Below are 18,627 nucleotides of genomic sequence, written 5' to 3'. Positions count from 1 at the left end.
ACTGTGTCTGTGGATTGGCAGACTGGTGATATGCTCCAGACCCCTGTCAGCCTGGCCTCCTCCCCACCAACACTCACTCTCCCTGGGGGGAGGGGGGCTCACCCACTGCCCTGGCTTTGGCCTACACCCGGTGGTATCTGGTAATAGCCCACTCTGCTGGATCACAGTGGCAAGAAGCTGGTTTATAAAAAAGTAATATAGTGGGGTAATAAACTCACCATGTCTGTAAACAGGAGTGTGTGTGTGTTGTACAGTGGCGGCCTGTGTATTAGAGAGGTACAAATGTGTGTGTGAATGTGTTCGCACAATATGGGGTGTCTGAAACGTAGACCTGTCTGTCTGCCTGAAACGTAGACCTGTCTGTCTGTCTGCCTGAAACGTAGACGTGTCTGTCTGTCTGAAACGTAGACGTGTCTGTCTGTCTGAAACGTAGACGTGTCTGTCTGTCTGAAACGTAGACGTGTCTGTCTGTCTGAAACGTAGACCTGTCTGTCTGTCTGAAACGTAGACCTGTCTGTCTGTCTGAAACGTAGACCTGTCTGTCTGTCTGAAACGTAGACGTGTCTGTCTGTCTGAAACGTAGACGTGTCTGTCTGTCTGAAACGTAGACGTGTCTGTCTGTCTGAAACGTAGACCTGTCTGTCTGTCTGTCTGAAACGTAGACGTGTCTGTCTGTCTGAAACGTAGACCTGTCTGTCTGTCTGAAACGTAGACGTGTCTGTCTGTCTGAAACGTAGACGTGTCTGTCTGAAACGTAGACCTGTCTGTCTGTCTGAAACGTAGACGTGTCTGTCTGTCTGAAACGTAGACGTGTCTGTCTGAAACGTAGACCTGTCTGTCTGTCTGAAACGTAGACCTGTCTGTCTGTCTGAAACGTAGACGTGTCTGTCTGTCTGCCTGAAACGTAGACGTGTCTGTCTGTCTGAAACGTAGACCTGTCTGTCTGCCTGAAACGTAGACGTGTCTGTCTGTCTGAAACGTAGATCTGTCTGTCTGTCTGAAACGTAGACCTGTCTCTCTGTCTGTCTGAAACGTAGACCTGTCTCTCTGTCTGAAACGTAGACGTGTCTGTCTGTCTGAAACGTAGACCTGTCTGTCTGTCTGAAACGTAGACGTGTCTGTCTGTCTCTGAAACGTAGACGTGTCTGTCTGTCTGTCTGAAACGTAGACGTGTCTGTCTGTCTGAAACGTAGACCTGTCTGTCTGCCTGAAACGTAGACGTGTCTGTCTGTCTGAAACGTAGACCTGTCTGTCTGTCTGAAACGTAGACCTGTCTGTCTGTCTGAAACGTAGACCTGTCTGTCTGTCTGAAACGTAGACCTGTCTGTCTGTCTGTCTGAAACGTAGACGTGTCTGTCTGTCTGAAACGTAGACCTGTCTGTCTGTCTGAAACGTAGACCTGTCTCTCTGTCTGTCTGAAACGTAGACCTGTCTGTCTGTCTGAAACGTAGACCTGTCTGTCTGTCTGACTGAAGCGTAGACGTGTCTGTCTGTCTGAAACGTAGACGTGTCTGTCTGTCTGAAACGTAGACGTGTCTGTCTGTCTGAAACGTAGACGTGTCTGTCTGTCTGAAGCGTAGACGTGTCTGTCTGTCTGAAACGTAGACATGTCTGTCTGCCTGAAACGTAGATGTGTCTGTCTGTCTGTCTGCCTGAAACGTAGACCTGTCTGTCTGTCTGAAACGTAGACGTGTCTGTCTGAAACGTAGACGTGTCTGTCTGCCTGAAACGTAGACGTGTCTGTCTGAAACGTAGACCGTCTGTCTGTCTGAAACGTAGACGTGTCTGTCTGTCTGAAATGTAGACCTGTCTGTCTGAAACATAGACCTGTCTGTCTGTCTGAAACGTAGACCTGTCTGTCTGTCTGAAAAACCTGTCTGTCTGTAGACCTGTCTGTCTGTCTGAAACGTAGACGTGTCTGTCTGTCTGAAACGTAGACGTGTCTGTCTGTCTGAAATGTAGACCTGTCTGTCTGTCTGAAACGTAGACCTGTCTGTCTGTCTGAAACGTAGACTGTCTGTCTGTCTGAAACATAGACCTGTCTGTCTGTCTGAAATGTAGACCTGTCTGTCTGTCTGAAACGTAGACCTGTCTGTCAGTCTGAAACGCAGACCTGTCTGTCTGGCTGAAACGTAGACCTGTCTGTCTGTCTGAAATGTAGACCTGTCTGTCTGTCTGAAACGTAGACCTGTCTGTCTGTCTGAAACGTAGACGTGTGTGTGTGGTGGGCAGTCTCGGAGGCTGGACCATAATCCATACTAATTAAGGATTAATTAAAACTAATGGGACCTGGTTCCCCATCCTCTCTCTGTTTCTCTTTCATCCTCTCTCTCTCTCTCTCTCTGTTTCTCTTTCATCCTCCTCTCTCTCTCTCTCTCTCTCTGTTTCTCTTTCATTTTCACTGGGCTGCGTGTAGACTGCACACTGGGCTGCGTGCAGACTACTCACTGGGCTGCGTGCAGACTACTCACTGGGCCGCGTGCAGACTACTCACTGGGCTGCGTGCAGACTACTCACTGGGCTACGTGTAGACTACTCACTGGGCTGCGTGCAGACTACTCACTGGGCTGCGTGCAGACTACTCACTGGGCTGCGTGCAGACTACTCACTGGGCTGCGTGTAGACTACTCACTGGGCTGCGTGCAGACTACTCACTGGGCTGCGTGCAGACTACTCACTGGGCTGCGTGTAGACTACTCACTGGGCTGCGTGCAGACTACTCACTGGGCTGCGTGCAGACTACTCACTGGGCTGCGTGCAGACTACTCACTGGGCTGCGTGCAGACTACTCACTGGGCTGCGTGCAGACTACTCACTGGGCTGCGTGCAGACTACTCACTGGGCTGCGTGTAGACTACTCACTGGGCTGCGTGTAGACTACTCACTGGGCTGCGTGCAGACTACTCACTGGGCTGCGTGCAGACTACTCACTGGGCTGCGTGCAGACTACTCACTGGGCTGCGTGTAGACTACTCACTGGGCTGCGTGTAGACTACTCACTGGGCTGCGTGTAGACTACTCACTGGGCTGCGTGCAGACTACTCACTGGGCTGCGTGCAGACTACTCACTGGGCTGCGTGCAGACTACTCACTGGGCTGCGTGCAGACTACTCACTGGGCTGCGTGCAGACTACTCACTGGGCTGCGTGTAGACTACTCACTGGGCTGCATGTAGACTACTCACTGGGCTGCGTGCAGACTACTCACTGGGCTGCGTGCAGACTACTCACTGGGCTGCGTGCAGACTACTCACTGGGCTGAGTGCAGACTACTCACTGGGCTGCGTGCAGACTACTCACTGGGCTGCGTGCAGACTACTCACTGGGCTGCGTGCAGACTACTCACTGGGCTGCGTGCAGACTACTCACTGGGCTGCGTGCAGACTACTCACTGGGCTGAGTGTAGACTACTCACTGGGCTGCGTGCAGACTACTCACTGGGCTGAGTGCAGACTACTCACTGGGCCGCGTGCAGACTACTCACTGGGCTGAGTGCAGACTACTCACTGGGCCGCGTGCAGACTACTCACTGGGCTGCGTGCAGACTACTCACTGGGCCGCGTGCAGACTACTCACTGGGCTGCGCTCAGACTACTCACTGGGCTGCGTGCAGACTACTCACTGGGCTGCGTGCAGACTACTCACTGGGCTGCGTGCAGACTACTCACTGGGCTGCGTGCAGACTACTCACTGGGCTGCGTGCAGACTACTCACTGGGCTGAGTGCAGACTACTCACTGGGCCGCGTGCAGACTACTCACTGGGCTGCGTTCAGACTACTCACTGGGCTGCGTGCAGACTACTCACTGGGCTGCGTGCAGACTACTCACTGGGCTGCTTTGACTACTCACCTAATTAGATATAAAGATACTCACAGTGCGTCTGACTACCACTGGGTGCGTGCAGACTACTCACTGGGTGTTCCCAGTTTGGGCTGCGTGCAGAGTTTCACTGGGTGTCAGATCCAGTTGAATTTCAAGACCTGCAGACTACTCAATTACAGTAACTACTCACCTGCAGCACTCAAGGCTGCGTTTTGTACCTAATTAGATGTAAAGATACACAGTAACTGATCCAGTTGAACTGGGTGTTCCCAGTTTCAGCAGAGTTTCAGTACCTGATCCAGTTGGCACCAAGACCTATACAATTACAGTAACTGTACCTCAGCACTAAGGCCTATACAATTACAGTAACTGTAACTCAGCACCAAGACCTATACAATTACAGTAACTAACTCAGCACTAACGCCTATACAATTACAGTAACTAACTCCGCACTAAGGCCTATAATTACTGTAACTCAGCACCAAGACCAAAACAATTACAGTAACAGTATTGTCATTTATCATATTGGGCTGTTTGCTGTTAATTGCCAGGTTGGGTCTGCAACCAGCAGAGGTTAGCTCTTGTACTGTCTGTCTGTCTGTCTGTCTGTCTGTCTGTCTGTCTGTCTGTCTGTCTGTCTGTCTGTCTGTCTGTCTGTCTGTCTGTCTGTCTGTCTGTCTGTATTGTAGACTGTGTGTCTGTGTGTGTATTGTAGACTGTGTGTGTCTGTGTGTGTATTGTAGACTGTGTGTGTCTGTGTGTGTATTGTAGACTGTGTGTGTCTGTGTGTGTATTGTAGACTGGCCGGTTGCCAGATGTGGATGCTGTCATATCCCTCATTGTGTGATTATAAATGTGAGCTGATCCAGGGAACTACGCTGTAATTGCCACCTAATTTGCATAACTGTGCAAATTAATGACCTCTCAAATGAGCATTCATTTTTCACAGGGTCTTTAGTGGCTCCTTAAGAGACGCCCTAATTAACGCCTCTGTGTGTGTCTGAGGGAGAGAGAGTGTGTGTGTGTCGTATCTGTTGTTTTGGCAGTAAGGGGATGCCAGGGAAAGCTGGCAATGCTACCATAGCAACAGCCACACAAACCACTGCTACTCTCTCTGTCTCTCTCTGTCTCGCTCTCTCTGGCTCTCTCGCTATGTCTCTCTGGCTCTCTCGCTCTCGCTCTGTCTCTCTCTCTCGCTCTGTCTCTCTCTCGCTCTGTCTCTCTCTCGCTCTGTCTCTCTCTCGCTCTGTCTCTCTCTCTCTCACTAAGTCTCTCTCTCGCTCTGTCTCTCTCTCTCTCTCTGGCTCTCTCTCTCTCTCTCGCTCTGTCTCTCTCTCTCTCTCTCTCTCTCTCTCGCTCTGTCTCTCTCTCGCTCTCTCTCTCTCGCTCTGTCTCTCTCTCGCTCTGTCTCTCTCTCGCTCTGTCTCTCTCTCGCTCTGTCTCTCTCTCTCTGTCTCTCTCTCTCTCTCGCTAAGTCTCTCTCTCTCGCTAAGTCTCGCTCTCTCTCGCTCTCTCGCTCTCTCTTCTGTCTCGCTCTCTCTCTCGCTCTGTCTCTCTCGCTCACTCTGTCTCGCTCTCTCTCTCTCTCGCTCTCTCGCCCTGTCTCTCTCTCGCACTGTCTCTCTCTCTCGCCCTGTCTCTCTCTCTCGCTCTGTCTCTCTCACTCTCTCTCGCTAAGTCTCTCTGTCTCGCTCTGTCTCTCTGTCTCGCTGTCTCTCTGTCTCGCTCTCTCTCTGTCTCTGTCTCTCTCGCTCTGTCTCTCTCGCTCTCTCTCTCTCTCTCGCTCTCTCTCTCTCTCGTCTCTCTCTCTCTGTCTCATCTCCATCTCTCAGAATGTGTGCGTGTCAATCTTCAGTAAATACTAACAGACGCTACTTAAACCTGATCTTCTTACAACCAAAGGCTTACACACACACACACACACACACACACACACACACACACACACACACACACACACACACACACACACACACACACACACACACACACACACACACACTAAAGAAGGAAATGGTTAAGTTTCTTATGTCGTCCTTTGTTGGGTGAATTCTCTGTGAACCAGTACACTGTAAGACTGATTCTCAGAACCGCTCCTGTCAGTCTGGACCCTAACCAGTACCCTGTCAGTCTGGACCCTAACCAGTACCCTGTCAGTCTGGACCCTAACCAGTACCCTGTCAGTCTGGACCCTAACCAGTACCCTGTCAGTCTGGACCCTAACCAGTACCCTGTCAGTCTGGACCCTAACCAGTACCCTGTCAGACTGGACCCTAACCAGTACCCTGTCAGTCTGGACCCTAACCAGTACCCTGTCAGTCTGGACCCTAACCAGTACCCTGTCAGACTGGACCCTAACCAGTACCCTGTCAGACTGGACCCTAACCAGTACCCTGTCAGACTGGACCCTAACCAGTACCCTGTCAGACTGGACCCTAACCAGTACCCTGTCAGACTGGACCCTAACCAGTACCCTGTCAGACTGGACCCTAACCAGTACCCTGTCAGTCTGGACCCTAACCAGTACCCTGTCAGACTGGACCCTAACCAGTACCCTGTCAGTCTGGACCCTAACCAGTACCCTGTCAGTCTGGACCCTAACCAGTACCCTGTCAGACTGGACCCTAACCAGTACCCTGTCAGTCTGGACCCTAACCAGTACCCTGTCAGTCTGGACCCTAACCAGTACCCTGTCAGACTGGACCCTAACCAGTACCCTGTCAGTCTGGACCCTAACCAGTACCCTGTCAGTCTGGACCCTAACCAGTACCCTGTCAGTCTGGACCCTAACCAGTACCCTGTCAGTCTGGACCCTAACCAGTACCCTGTCAGTCTGGACCCTAACCAGTACCCTGTCAGACTGGACCCTAACCAGTACCCTGTCAGTCTGGACCCTAACCAGTACCCTGTCAGACTGGACCCTAACCAGTACCCTGTCAGTCTGGACCCTAACCAGTACCCTGTCAGACTGGACCCTAACCAGTACCCTGTCAGTCTGGACCCTAACCAGTACCCTGTCAGACTGGACCCTAACCAGTACCCTGTCAGTCTGGACCCTAACCAGTACCCTGTCAGTCTGGACCCTAACCAGTACCCTGTCAGACTGGACCCTAACCAGTACCCTGTCAGTCTGGACCCTAACCAGTACCCTGTCAGACTGGACCCTAACCAGTACCCTGTCAGTCTGGACCCTAACCAGTACCCTGTCAGACAGGACCCTAACCAGTACCCTGTCAGTCTGGACCCTAACCAGTACCCTGTCAGACTGGACCCTAACCAGTACCCTGTCAGAGTGGACCCTAACCAGTACCCTGTCAGTCTGGACCCTAACCAGTACCCTGTCAGTCTGGACCCTAACCAGTACCCTGTCAGTCTGGACCCTAACCAGTACCCTGTCAGACTGGACCCTAACCAGTACCCTGTCAGTCTGGACCCTAGCCAGTACCCTGTCAGACTGGACCCTAACCAGTACCCTGTCAGTCTGGACCCTAACCAGTACCCTGTCAGTCTGGACCCTAACCAGTACCCTGTCAGAGTGGACCCTAACCAGTACCCTGTCAGACTGGACCCTAACCAGTACCCTGTCAGACTGGACCTTAACCAGTACCCTGTCAGTCTGGACCCTAACCAGTACCCTGTCAGTCTGGACCCTAACCAGTACCCTGTCAGACTGGACCCTAACCAGTACCCTGTCAGACTGGACCCTAACCAGTACCCTGTCAGACTGGACCCTAACCAGTACCCTGTCAGTCTGGACCCTAGCCAGTACCCTGTCAGACTGGACCCTAACCAGTACCCTGTCAGTCTGGACCCTAACCAGTACCCTGTCAGTCTGGACCCTAACCAGTAGCCTGTCAGTCTGGACCCTAACCAGTACCCTGTCAGTCTGGACCCTAACCAGTACCCTGTCAGTCTGGACCCTAACCAGTAGCCTGTCAGTCTGGACCCTAACCAGTACCCTGTCAGTCTGGACCCTAACCAGTACCCTGTCAGTCTGACCCTCTGGACCCTAACCAGTACCCTGTCAGACTGGACCCTAACCAGTACCCTGTCAGACTGGACCCTAACCAGTACCCTGTCAGTCTGGACCCTAACCAGTACCCTGTCAGACTGGACCCTAACCAGTACCCTGTCAGACTGGACCCTAACCAGTACCCTGTCAGAGTGGACCCTAACCAGTACCCTGTCAGACTGGACCCTAACCAGTACCCTGTCAGTCTGGACCCTAACCAGTACCCTGTCAGTCTGGACCCTAACCAGTACCCTGTCAGTCTGGACCCTAACCAGTACCCTGTCAGTCTGGACCCTAACCAGTACCCTGTCAGAGTGGACCCTAACCAGTACCCTGTCAGAGTGGACCCTAACCAGTACCCTGTCAGTCTGGACCCTAACCAGTACCCTGTCAGAGTGGACCCTAAGCCAGTACCCTGTCAGAGTGGACCCTAACCAGTACCCTGTCAGACTGGACCCTAACCAGTACCCTGTCAGACTGGACCCTAACCAGTACCCTGTCAGACTGGACCCTAACCAGTACCCTGTAAGACTGGACCCTAACCAGTACCCTGTCAGACTGGACCCTAACCAGTACCCTGTTAGTCTGGACCCTAACCAGTACCCTGTCAGACTGGACCCTAACCAGTACCCTGTCAGACTGGACCCTAACCAGTACCCTGTCAGTCTGGACCCTAACCAGTACCCTGTCAGACTGGACCCTAACCAGTACCCTGTCAGACTGGACCCTAACCAGTACCCTGTCAGACTGGACCCTAACCAGTACCCTGTCAGTCTGGACCCTAACCAGTACCCTGTCAGAGTGGACCCTAACCAGTACCCTGTCAGTCTGGACCCTAACCAGTACCCTGTCAGACTGGACCCTAACCAGTACCCTGTCAGTCTGGACCCTAACCAGTACCCTGTCAGTCTGGACCCTAACCAGTACCCTGTCAGACTGGACCCTAACCAGTACCCTGTCAGTCTGGACCCTAACCAGTACCCTGTCAGTCTGGACCCTAACCAGTACCCTGTCAGACTGGACCCTAACCAGTACCCTGTCAGACTGGACCCTAACCAGTACCCTGTCAGACTGGACCCTAACCAGTACCCTGTCAGACTGGAACCTAACCAGTACCCTGTCAGTCTGGACCCTAACCAGTACCCTGTCAGACTGGACCCTAACCAGTACCCTGTCAGTCTGGACCCTAACCAGTACCCTGTCAGACTGGACCCTAACCAGTACCCTGTCAGACTGGACCCTAACCAGTACCCTGTCAGACTGGACCCTAACCAGTACCCTGTCAGTCTGGACCCTAGCCAGTACCCTGTCAGTCTGGACCCTAACCAGTACCCTGTCAGACTGGACCCTAACCAGTACCCTGTCAGACTGGACCCTAACCAGTACCCTGTCAGACTGGACCCTAACCAGTACCCTGTCAGTCTGGACCCTAACCAGTACCCTGTCAGTCTGGACCCTAACCAGTACCCTGTCAGTCTGGACCCTAACCAGTACCCTGTCAGACTGGACCCTAACCAGTACCCTGTCAGACTGGACCCTAACCAGTACCCTGTCAGTCTGGACCCTAACCAGTACCCTGTCAGACTGGACCCTGTCAGACTGGACCCTAACCAGTACCCTGTCAGACTGGACCCTAGCCAGTACCCTGTCAGACTGGACCTAACCAGTACCCTGTCAGTCTGGACCCTAACCAGTACCCTGTCAGTCTGGACCCTAACCAGTACCCTGTCAGTCTGGACCCTAACCAGTACCCTGTCAGACTGGACCCTAACCAGTACCCTGTCAGTCTGGACCCTAACCAGTACCCTGTCAGACTGGACCCTAACCAGTACCCTGTCAGTCTGGACCCTAACCAGTACCCTGTCAGACTGGACCCTAACCAGTACCCTGTCAGTCTGGACCCTAACCAGTACCCTGTCAGAGTGGACCCTAACCAGTACCCTGTCAGTCTGGACCCTAACCAGTACCCTGTCAGTCTGGACCCTAACCAGTACCCTGTCAGACTGGACCCTAACCAGTACCCTGTCAGACTGGACCCTAACCATTACCCTGTCAGTCTGGACCCTAACCAGTACCCTGTCAGTCTGGACCCTAACCAGTACCCTGTCAGACTGGACCCTAACCAGTACCCTGTCAGACTGGACCCTAACCAGTACCCTGTCAGACTGGACCCTAACCAGTACCCTGTCAGTCTGGACCCTAACCAGTACCCTGTCAGTCTGGACCCTAACCAGTACCCTGTCAGTCTGGACCCTAACCAGTACCCTGTCAGTCTGGACCCTAACCAGTACCCTGTCAGTCTGGACCCTAACCAGTACCCTGTCAGACTGGACCCTAACCAGTACCCTGTCAGTCTGGACCCTAACCAGTACCCTGTCAGTCTGGACCCTAACCAGTACCCTGTCAGTCTGGACCCTAACCAGTACCCTGTCAGTCTGGACCCTAACCAGTACCCTGTCAGACTGGACCCTAACCAGTACCCTGTCAGTCTGGACCCTAACCAGTACCCTGTCAGTCTGGACCCTAACCAGTACCCTGTCAGACTGGACCCTAACCAGTACCCTGTCAGACTGGACCCTAACCAGTACCCTGTCAGTCTGGACCCTAACCAGTACCCTGTCAGTCTGGACCCTAACCAGTACCCTGTCAGTCTGGACCCTAACCAGTACCCTGTCAGTCTGGACCCTAACCAGTACCCTGTCAGACTGGACCCTAACCAGTACCCTGTCAGTCTGGACCCTAACCAGTACCCTGTCAGACTGGACCCTAACCAGTACCCTGTCAGTCTGGACCCTAACCAGTACCCTGTCAGACTGGACCCTAACCAGTACCCTGTCAGACTGGACCCTAACCAGTACCCTGTCAGTCTGGACCCTAACCAGTACCCTGTCAGACTGGACCCTAACCAGTACCCTGTCAGTCTGGACCCTAACCAGTACCCTGTCAGTCTGGACCCTAACCAGTACCCTGTCAGTCTGGACCCTAACCAGTACCCTGTCAGTCTGGACCCTAACCAGTACCCTGTCAGACTGGACCCTAACCAGTACCCTGTCAGTCTGGACCCTAACCAGTACCCTGTCAGTCTGGACCCTAACCAGTACCCTGTCAGACTGGACCCTAACCAGTACCCTGTCAGTCTGGACCCTAACCAGTACCCTGTCAGACTGGACCCTAACCAGTACCCTGTCAGTCTGGACCCTAACCAGTACCCTGTCAGTCTGGACCCTATCCAGTACCCTGTCAGTCTGGACCCTAACCAGTACCCTGTCAGTCTGGACCCTAACCAGTACCCTGTCAGACTGGACCCTAACCAGTACCCTGTCAGTCTGGACCCTAACCAGTACCCTGTCAGACTGGACCCTAACCAGTACCCTGTCAGTCTGGACCCTAACCAGTACCCTGTCAGTCTGGACCCTAACCAGTACCCTGTCAGTCTGGACCCTAACCAGTACCCTGTCAGTCTGGACCCTAACCAGTACCCTGTCAGTCTGGACCCTAACCAGTACCCTGTCAGACTGGACCCTAACCAGTACCCTGTCAGACTGGACCCTAACCAGTACCCTGTCAGACTGGACCCTAACCAGTACCCTGTCAGTCTGGACCCTAACCAGTACCCTGTCAGACTGGACCCTAACCAGTACCCTGTCAGACTGGACCCTAACCAGTACCCTGTCAGTCTGGACCCTAACCAGTACCCTGTCAGACTGGACCCTAACCAGTACCCTGTCAGTCTGGACCCTAACCAGTACCCTGTCAGTCTGGACCCTAACCAGTACCCTGTCAGACTGGACCCTAACCAGTACCCTGTCAGTCTGGACCCTAACCAGTACCCTGTCAGACTGGACCCTAACCAGTACCCTGTCAGTCTGGACCCTAGCCAGTACCCTGTCAGTCTGGACCCTAACCAGTACCCTGTCAGACTGGACCCTAACCAGTACCCTGTCAGACTGGACCCTAACCAGTACCCTGTCAGTCTGGACCCTAACCAGTACCCTGTCAGTCTGGACCCTATCCAGTACCCTGTCAGTCTGGACCCTAACCAGTACCCTGTCAGTCTGGACCCTAACCAGTACCCTGTCAGTCTGGACCCTAACCAGTACCCTGTCAGTCTGGACCCTAACCAGTACCCTGTCAGACTGGACCCTAACCAGTACCCTGTCAGACTGGACCCTAACCAGTACCTGACAGACTGGACCCTAACCAGTACCCTGTCAGTCTGGACCCTAACCAGTACCCTGTCAGTCTGGACCCTAACCAGTACCCTGTCAGACTGGACCCTAACCAGTACCCTGTCAGACTGACCCTAACCAGTACCCTGTCAGACTGGACCCTAACCAGTACCCTGTCAGTCTGGACCCTAACCAGTACCCTGTCAGTCTGGACCCTAACCAGTACCCTGTCAGTCTGGACCCTAACCAGTACCTGTCAGTCTGGACCCTAACCATTACCCTGTCTGGACCCTAGCCAGTACCCTGTCAGAGACCCTAACCAGTACCCTGTCAGTCTGGACCCTAGCCAGTACCCTGTCAGTCTGGACCCTAACCAGTACCCTGTCAGACTGGACCCTAGCCAGTACCCTGTCAGTCTGACCCTAACCAGTACCCTGTCAGACTGGACCCTAGCCAGTACCCTGTCAGAGTGGACCCTAGCCAGTACCCTGTCAGACTGGACCCTAACCAGTACCCTGTCAGTCTGGACCCTAACCAGTACCCTGTCAGTCTGGACCCTAACCAGTACCCTGTCAGACTGGACCCTAACCAGTACCCTGTCAGTCTGGACCCTAACCAGTACCCTGTCAGACTGGACCCTAACCAGTACCCTGTCAGACTGGACCCTAACCAGTACCCTGTCAGTCTGGACCCTAACCAGTACCCTGTCAGTCTGGACCCTAACCAGTACCCTGTCAGACTGGACCCTAACCAGTACCCTGTCAGACTGGACCCTAACCAGTACCCTGTCAGTCTGGACCCTAACCAGTACCCTGTCAGTCTGGACCCTAACCAGTACCCTGTCAGACTGACCCTAGCCAGTACCCTGTCAGAGTGGACCCTAACCAGTACCCTGTCAGTCTGGACCCTAGCCAGTACCCTGTCAGTCTGGACCCTAACCAGTACCCTGTCAGAGTGGACCCCTAACCAGTACCCTGTCAGTCTGGACCCTAACCAGTACCCTGTCAGAGTGGACCCTAACCAGTACCCTGTCAGTCTGGACCCTAACCAGTACCCTGTCAGACTGGACCCTAACCAGTACCCTGTCAGTCTGGACCCTAACCAGTACCCTGTCAGACTGGTGTATTACTGGTTAGTGTCTAAATATGCCTGAAGTGTCCAGACTGACAGAAGCCTTTCTGAGAACCAATCAGTAACCAGTAATACACCAGTCTGACAGAAGCCTTTCTGAGAACCAATCGGTAACCAGTAATACACCAGTCTGACAGAAGCCTTTCTGAGAACCAATCAGTAACCAGTAATACACCAGTCTGACAGAAGCCTTTCTGAGAACCAATCGGTAAGACACATTAAACCACCAGACAGACATATATTTAGACAGCATACCGGTCATTCACCAGTCAGTCAGACACATTTAAACTACCATGGGGGAATAAAGTACCATTCAGACCAGAACCCTATGGGTCTAGGGGGAATAGAGGACCATTCAGACCAGAACCCTATGGGTCTAGGGGGAATAAAGTACCATTCAGACCAGAACTCTATGGGTCTAGGGGGAATAGAGGACCATTCAGACCAGAACCCTATGGGTCTAGGGGGAATAAAGTGCCATTCAGACCAGAACCCTATGGGTCTAGGGGGAATAAAGTACCATTCAGACCAGAACTCTTTGGGTCTAGGGGAATAGAGTACCATTCAGACCAGAACCCTATGGGTCTAGGGGGAATAAAGTGCCATTCAGACCAGAACCCTATGGGTCTAGGGGGAATAGAGTACCATTCAGACCAGAACTCTATGGGTCTAGTGGAATAGAGTACCATTCTGGCCAGAACCCTATGGGTCTAGGGGAATAGAGTACCATTCAGACCAGAACCCTTTGGGTCTAGGGAATAGAGTACCATTCAGACCAGAACCCTATGGGCCTAGTGGAATAGAGTACCATTCAGACCAGAACCCTATGGGTCTAGGGGGAATAGAGTACCATTCAGACCAGAACCCTTTGGGTCTAGGGGAATAGAGTACCATTCAGACCAGAACCCTATGGGCCTAGTGGAATAGAGTACCATTCAGACCAGAAATCTATGGGTCTAGTGGAATAGAGTACCATTCTGGACAGAACCCTATGGGTCTAGGGGGAATAGAGGACCATTCAGACCAGAACCCTATGGGTCTAGGGGGAATAGAGTACCATTTGGGACGCACCAGAAGACCACTAACTCCTACAGCGTTACTACACCTATCAGACGAGTGGTTCTCAAACCTCTCCACGGGGCCCGCCAGTCATTCCATGTATTGTAGCTATTCCAGAGCAAACACATCTGATTCAACTTGTTAACTACTGATCAAGCCCTTGACCAGGTGAACCAGGTGAGCTAGTTAAAGCCCTTGACCAGGTGAACCAGGTGAGCTAGTTAAAGCCCTTGACCAGGTGAGCTAGTTAAAGCCCTTGACCAGGTGAACTCGATCAAGCCCTTCACCAGGTGAACCAGGTGAGCTAGTTAAAGCCCTTGACTAGATGAATCAGGTGAGCTCGTTAAAGCCCATGACTAGATGAATCAGGTGAGATAGATCAAGCCCTTGACCAGGTGAACCAGGTGAGCTAGTTCAAGCCCTTGACCAGGTGAACCAGGTGAGCTAGATCCAATCCCTTGACCAGGTGAATCAGCCCACAAGCAGTTGTCTTAATTAGTTTCCAGCCTGGTAACTGGTTATGAGGCCTGAATGCTAGAGCATGGAGGAGGAAACAACACTGGCTTCTATTGTGGCCCTTATGTCTGCTCACTAGTGGGCTAGAAACAGGTGAAGGGTGCACTCTGCTGGTCACAGCTGGGACTACAGCTGTCTGTATGTCTGTCTGCAGAGTATCAATTTAGTGAATTCTTGGTTGGTGAGCGGACCCCAGACCTCACAACCATGAAGGGCAATGGGTTCTATAACTGATTCAAGTTTTAAAAAATGTATGTTCCTTTTGATGGTGTAGAAGGCCCATCTTGTCTTGTCTCTCAGATCGTTCACAGCTTTGTGGAAGTTACCTGTGGTGCTGATGTTTAGGCCCGGTATGTATAGTTTTCTCTGTGCTCCAGGGCAACGGTGTCTAGGTGGAATTTATATTTATGGTCCTCGCAACTGGATCTTTTTGGAACACCATTATTTTTGTCTTACTGAGATTTACTGTCAGGGCCCAGGTCTGACAGAATCTGTGCAGAAGATCTAGGTGCTGCTGTAGGCCCTCCTTGTTTGGGGACAGAAGCACCAGATCACCAAACAGGAGACATGTTTGACTTCAGATTAGAGTGCCCTCGCCAATTCATTGATATATATGTTGAAGAGGGCGGGGCTCAAGCTGCATCCTCAAGCTGCACACTTGTTGTTGATGTAGATTGATATTATGTTGTATTTTCCCCCCAACACCACTTTCCATCAGTACAGCAGACCCTCGTGCCAAATTGAGTCAAACACTTTTTGGAAATCAACAATGCATGAGAAGACTTTGCCTTTTGTTTTTGTTTGTCAATTAGGGTGTTCAGTAGAGAGTCGATTATGATTTTTTCAACGCCGATACCGATTATTGGAGGACCAGATTAAATCGGACGATTTAAAAAAAAATGTATTTGTAATAATGACAATTACAACAATACTGAGCAGAGCAAGGGGAATAACTACTCCAAGTTTCAAAGCGGGGACGTTTGAAACGCTATTAGCGCGCCCCCGCTAACTAGCTAGCCATTTCACATCGGTTACACCAGCCTAATCTCGGTAGTTGATAGGCTTGAAGTCATAGACAGCGCAATGCTTGACACACAACGAAGAGCTGCTGGCAAAACGCATGAAAGTGCTGTTTGAATGAATGCTTACGAGCCTGCTGGTGTCTACCATCGCTCAGTCAGACTGCTCTATCAAATCATCTTAGCAACTTACCTTGGCTTACTGCATTGGCGTAACAGTGCAATGAGAGGCAGGTGGTTAGAGCGTTGGACTAGTTAACCGTAAGGTTGCAAGATAGAATCTCCTGAGCTGACAAGGTGGTACTCTAAAATCTGTCGGCAGAACGAGGCAGTTAAACCCACTGTTCCTAGGCCGTCATTGAAAATAAGATTGTGTTCTTAACTGACTTGCCTCGTTAAATAAAGATGAAATAAAGGTGTAAAAAAATCGACGTCGAGTGTGCAGGGTGAATACGTGGTCTGTCGTACAGTAATTTGGTAAAAAGCCAATTCAACATTTGCTCAGTACATTGTTTTCACTGAAGAAATGTGCTCTCTGTTTCTTTGTCCATTTCTACTCTCTCCCTCACCTCTCTGTTCATCTCTCTGTTCTCTCTAACCTCCTCTCTTTCTCTTTGTCCATTTCTACTCTAACCCTCCTCTCTGTTCATCTCTGTTCTCTCTAACCTCTCTCCATCTCTCTCCCCCACGTTCATCTCTCTCTGTTCTCTCTAACCTCTCTCCATCTCTCTCCCCCACATTCATCTCTCTCTGTTCTCTCTAACCTCTCTCTCCATCTCTCTCCCCACGTTCATCTCTAATCATCTTTTCTCCCTCGCTCTCTCTCTATTCATCTTTCTAACCCTTGTGCTTGTCTCTCTCTCTCCATCTCTCTCTATTCATCTTTCTACCCTTGTGCTTGTCTCTCTCTATTCATCTTTCTCACCCTTGTGCTGGTCTCTCTCTCTATTCATCTTTCTAACCTTGTGCTTGTCTCTCTCTCTCTATTAATCTTTCTAACCCTTGTGCTTGTCTCTCTCTCTATTCGTCTTTCTAACCCTTGTGCTTGTCTCTCTCTATTCATCTTTCTAACCCTTGTGCTTGTCTCTCTCTCTCTATTCATCTTTCTAACCCTTGTGCTTGTCTCTCTCTCTATACATCTTTCTAACCCTTGTGCTTCCCCCTCTCTCTCTCTCTATTCATCTTTCTAACCCTTGTGCTTGTCTCTCTCTCTACTCATCTTTCTAACCCTTGTGCTTGTCTCTCTCTCTATTTGTCTTTCTAACCCTTGTGCTGGTCTCTCTTCTCTATTCGTCTTTCTAACCCTTGTGCTGGTTCTCTCTCTCTATTTGTCTTTCTACCCCTTATGCTTGTCTCTCTCTATTCGTCTTTCTAACCCTTATGCTTCTCTCTCTACTCATCTTTCTAACCCTTATGCTTGTCTCTCTCTCTCTCTCCTCTCCAGTCCTTAGTATCCGTGGCATCCAGGATGAGGATCCACCAGATCCTCAGATCATGCGATTGGACAACATGTTGCTGGCAGAGGGCGTGTCCGGCCCAGAGAAGGGCGGGGCCTCGGCGGCAGCAGCAGTGGCGGCGGCGGCCGCAGGCGGGTCCCCTAATGACGGCAGTATAGAACACTCAGACTACAGGGCCAAGCTGACTCAGATCAGAGGAATATACCACTCTGAACTGGAGAAATATGAACAGGTAGGAGGGAACACTATCCATAAACAGCTGAGAGAAGGAGGGGGTGGAGGGGGCGTGTCTGAAATCTGTCTGGCCTACTACTTACTAAAACTACATACTGTGTATTAGTAGTACTACATACCATTTAGAAGATACTGTTTTGTGACAACAAATGCAGGAAGCCTGAAATATCAACATACTACTCCATACTGAGAAGGCATCATCCAATCACGCTTGTTCCTCGCCATTCGTTGCTCCTCCTAATCTGATAATCAGCTGTTTTCAAACTGATGAAAAGATCATTCTCTTCCCGAGTAGTGTGCAGTGAATTCTACTAGATGAAAAGATCATTCTCTTCCTGAGTAGTGTGCAGTGAATTTACTAGATGAAAAGAGCATTCTCTTCCCGAGTAGTGTGCAGTGAATTCTACTAGATGAAAAGATCATTCTCTTCCCGAGTAGTGTGCAGTGAATTCTACTAGATGAAAAGATCATTCTCTTCCCGAGTAGTGTGCAGTGAATTCTACTAGATGAAAAGAGCATTCTCTTCCTGAGTAGTGTGCAGTGAATTCTACTAGATGAAAAGATCATTCTCTTCCCGAGTAGTGTGCAGTGAATTCTACTAGATGAAAAGAGCATTCTCTTCCTGAGTAGTGTGCAGTGAATTCTACTAGATGAAAAGAGCATTCTCTTCCGAGTAGTGTGCAGTGAATTCTACTAGATGAAAAGAGCATTCTCTTCCTGAGTAGTGTGCAGTGAATTCTACTAGATGAAAAGATCATTCTCTTCCCGAGTAGTGTGCAGTGAATTCTACTAGATGAAAAGAGCATTCTCTTCCTGAGTAGTGTGCAGTGAATTCTACTAGATGAAAAGAGCATTCTCTTCCTGAGTAGTGTGCAGTGAATTTACTAGATGAAAAGAGCATTCTCTTCCCGAGTAGTGTGCAGTGAATTCTACTAGATGAAAAGAGCATTCTCTTCCTGAGTAGTGTGCAGTGAATTCTACTAGATGAAAAGAGCATTCTCTTCCCGAGTAGTGTGCAGTGAATTCTACTAGATGAAAAGAGCATTCTCTTCCTGAGTAGTGTGCAGTGAATTCTACTAGATGAAAAGAGCATTCTCTTCCCGAGTGAATTCTACTAGATGAATTCTACAGTGAATTCTACTAGAAAAGAGCATTCTCTTCCATAAAGTAGTGTGCAGTGAATTCTACTAGATGAAAAGAGCATTCTC

At 50.9% G+C, this 18,627-nt stretch overlaps 1 pseudogene; it reads left to right on the top strand.

Moving 5' to 3' along the window:
• The window catches only part of LOC135536850 (pre-B-cell leukemia transcription factor 1-like), a 54,300-nt pseudogene that overhangs the window by 21,718 nt on the left and 13,955 nt on the right, over positions 1–18,627 (top strand).

This window comes from Oncorhynchus masou, unplaced genomic scaffold (genome assembly GCF_036934945.1).
Source record: "Oncorhynchus masou masou isolate Uvic2021 unplaced genomic scaffold, UVic_Omas_1.1 unplaced_scaffold_671, whole genome shotgun sequence".
NCBI classification, from domain to species: Eukaryota; Metazoa; Chordata; class Actinopteri; order Salmoniformes; family Salmonidae; genus Oncorhynchus; species Oncorhynchus masou.
The sequence above is the reverse complement of the archived record's forward strand: the minus strand, read 5'-3'. Positions and strand labels throughout refer to the sequence as shown.